Genomic DNA, 4226 nt, shown 5'->3' with positions numbered 1-4226 from the left:
TAAAATCAAGTCTGACCTTTACATTTATCTACCAAAAAAAGCAATTGAATGTTTAATCTTGTGAAACTTTCTATGAAAAAATGAAAATGCTTTCATGTTGAATATGTTGCCTTATGAAAATAAGTAGCAATCTTTCAAAGCGACAATAATGGTCCAGGGCGAGCAATAATTATTCAACTTGGAACTTGATTCGGAAAAACCAGCAACATATGACTGCTCATATTAATTCTAGGACGGGGAAGAAAAGGATGCAGTAATTTTCCAAAGAAGAGAATGATCCGCCAAATGGTCTTCAAATTCAATCAATCATCTTCAACGGGTGTATAAATAAGAGCTTTAGAAACTGTCATATATTTTGATCTCGCAATCAAAAAAGAAAATGTCGCAATCAGAAAACTTCCACCTAATTGTGGATTAAAGAATCATTCTTCAAGAGTATATCGAATACCCAAAAAACTAAGGCAAGATAACTAAATATATGAGGATCCTGATGCTCGACAGATCCTGATGCAAGAACGGTAACTAAGCAAACATGTTGAGAGACTAAGACTATCTTCAAAATTATGACTCGAGCAAGGGTAGATCTGATGATAAAGTCGTGGCACCAATAGATGATGCAGCTTTTTAAAAAATGTGTGCGTTGGACATTTTCGAAGCACAAATGTGGATTAACCCTTGAAAAAATCAAAAGTTAAAACGTTTTTGAATGAACCTATTCGAGGTAATATCTACAACCCAGTTAAAAATACACCGACGGAGTTCCCAGTCGTATCCAATGCTCTAAGTCCTCTTAATGGAAGAGATTCCTTCGGTTAATCTGATTTTAATGTTACTGAGACAACTGCAGAATCTGAAAGAACTTTGAAACAGTGCTGAAAATCATTCATAAAATGCATTTGATAACCGGAAACGATTGAATGACAAAGAGTCACTGCAAAGAGGTTGCTCAAACGCCATTTTTCAGAAATCGATCACACTCTAAAAAAGTTCAGTTAAATTTGCCTAAAAAACACTTTAATTTACCTGAATCAAATTTACTTGAAATCAGAGTTGTTCATGTTTTTTTATTGGTTCTACTGCATGTCTGTTGTTTTTTTATAGTTTCACCTAAATTTTATTTGATATTCGAATTTTATGGCATTCGACCCTGAGTGAAAAATGCCCTTTCTTTTAGATTATAGCTCCTTTTTTATATTTTGTTGAATAAAATTATTCTTTTTCTTATTTTACTCAACAAATAGAAAAAAGCTATGTATTTTTGTTCACCAGTACCTCCGATTATTTTAACTTAAAAAATACTGCCCCATACGAAGGTCTCGTGGAAATTTTATAAATCCTAAAAATGTTTGAAAAATAGTGTATGATAAGAATTGTAAACTTATTTTTTTTCTTTCAAGCTCTAAAACATTTATAGATATGCCTCATGAAAACGCCTTTCTTGTATCAAATGACAAACTACAATTCAATGTTTTCAAAAACCACTTTTCAAGAAAAATGTTGCTTCAAATTTGTGCATTAAAATTTGAAAAATTTTGCAGGCAACTTACCTATAGTGTGCAGGTAAGCAATTGTGCAGGATCATTTTAACAGCGCATGGCTTTTTCTGCACAGCGATCAGGTAAAATTACATATACAGTTTTTAGAGTATAAAATAACAGTGCTAACGCTCATTAAAGCATGAGGAAAAAAATCGCTAGAAAACTGTTATCTTCACACCCAACATGGAATGTATGTCAAATTAGAAGATTAAAATTTATTTCCAGGGAAAGAATCAAAGCAAAAAAGGTGCTTGGTTTTCAGGGCTAACTGGATTATCTAGTCTCAAGGATAGCATACACGCACCAAACTCCAAGTCAATATCAGCACTAGGCAAGTCAAAAAACAAGTCTTGCAAATCTGGCAATTCTTATCTAAGGCTTGGATAACACTTGGAAGTTGTTTCCCAAGTCAGAACCAACTTTTCAAAAATTTGCAATAGAAATTTTCAAAATTCAAAAATTTTTATAACGTGCCACGATTTCGGGATTAAATTTTAATCACTTTCCCGAGGTGCTTTGGAAATAACCGAAAACATTTAACACTTTCAAGTAGCACCTCAGGGGTCAGAGTAGGCTATAATAAAGTGCTTTCATATGTTTATGGGCCGTTTTCCGCCGTTTCAAACTGACTTTTTTCTCTGAAAATCAGTACTTCTTGAGTTTTTTGATATTTAGCAAATGTCCAACAACATCACAAGAGGGCAAAATATTTAAATGAGGTATGGTAACTATTGAAATTGAACTGTGTTTTTGCAATGCGAATGTACTAAAACTCAGGAAAATGAAGAATCCGAGATTAAAAATCACTTAAACTAGTAATGATGTTTCTGTTCTACTGTAAACTCAGTTGCTTAGCAAGATTAAATGGCGCGACTTATCACGAAAAAGCAAAAAAACCAGGAATTTTCTGATGAAGAATGAGAAAAATGAACAAAGTAAAATTTGCAGGGAGCGAGAAGTTAATGAGGTAGGATTAAAGAGTATATTCGCTGGCGAATGAAATTTTTTTGCTAGTTTTATTAGTACTCAGAGAACAATTGAAATGAAATACTTATTTACAACATTTGCCTCATGCCAAGAAAATGAATAATGCAATTCAATTTACAATGTATTGAGCATATAACAGAGTATGAAGTAAATAACAAAATTGTAGATGACAAATAAAACAATTGCTGGTTATGATAGCTAAAAACTTATATTTGCTGATTATCATATCTAGTGATAAGTAGTAAATTAGAAAATCAATAAATCTTTTTATCGGAATTTCCTATGATTTAAATCCAGTTTTCGGCATCCCAATTTTGCTGTTTCCTTTCATAATCATAATCAGAGTAACTCTGATTAACACTGGCCAAGTAGCCTATTCATGTGTCTGGTAGAGATACTTGCCCAATCACCAATTTTGAAGAAAGGAGAGAACCCACAAGAACTTGTTCTTCATGAACATAATCAATAATTGATGTTTGACAGGACTGTCGTTGCGGTGCACTTGTAGTGTGCGTTTCAGCAATCTGTGTTTGCGGCGCAATTGAACGGTTTGGAGTCGTACAATGGATTTGCGTCGCAATTGTATTTGGATTTTCCACAATTTTTTGTCGGCACAGTTGATGAATTTCGCAAAATCGAAATGGGTCAGTTTTCTTAGATAAAATTGGTTGTCTGTTGTCTTCGGGGTCTTTTTGTTGCCTGCGTTCACACATTGTCAAACCCACAGAAAATTAGGGCATTCCGGCGTCTTTTAGAAATATATACGTCAGAAGCACTCGTGTCCCGAAATTATGGCTATTGAAGATTGTGAATTTATTGAAATTTTAGCTCTGTCGGTGTGGTTATCCTGTTCGATGTTTAACTGAACTCCGGCTCAGTTGATTCTCGCGACATGATTGAGCGTTGAAGATTTGAGTTTTTCGATGAGACCACGCAAACTGACTCTAAAATGCGTCGACAAGTTTTGTCTTCTCAAATTCACTTCTTCTTAAGTTCTTAAACAAGTTTCGTCACCTTGTGTTCGGTTGTTTAACCTAAGGGTATAGCTCGGCGTTGAGTATGTTAACATAGTGGAGTTGCGCGTTCTTTACTCGAGACGCATTGGCAACGTCACTGTTCCTCACTTTTACCAAATGTTTATCTAGCTCTGTGAGAGCCGAAGTAGTGGAGGAATCTTTTTCAAGCACAAATCTGGGTGTCAAAACTTTATACAAGCCGTCGAGTTTTTTCTTCGACCGCTTGTTGGCTGGTACCTTCCGTGCTAGTTTCACATGAAGGAAGAATTTGCTGCGCGCAAATAGATTAACTAAAATTGGAGGATAATGAACCAGCACGTCGGTTTTGTTACCCACCAACTATTTGAGCTTCATTCATGGCGATTTCAACTTTGTTGTCTTCTGTTTCGAGGCAAATTCATCCCTGATCAACAAGTTATTCTGCGGCCGGAACTGTTTTACTCTTTAAATAATGTTGTAAAACATTCCAGTATGTTAAATTTGAACTTTGATGAGAGATAGTTACGTTTTCTAAGAGAGTATGAGCTTATCTGCCAAAATGAGCTGCAAAGGGATTGACTTTAATCGTACGTTGTTTATATATACGCATTTAAAAAGATTGAGTTAATTGCATGTTTTATAATGAAGTCTTTATCTATGTTTAATTTGACACACGAAAGTGGGCATTAACCGTTGGTGTCATTCG

The sequence above is a fragment of the Convolutriloba macropyga genome, chromosome 5 (genome assembly GCF_964194025.1).
Source record: "Convolutriloba macropyga chromosome 5, txConMacr16.3, whole genome shotgun sequence".
Lineage (NCBI taxonomy): Eukaryota > Metazoa > Xenacoelomorpha > Acoela > Convolutidae > Convolutriloba > Convolutriloba macropyga.
The sequence above is the reverse complement of the archived record's forward strand: the minus strand, read 5'-3'. Positions refer to the sequence as shown.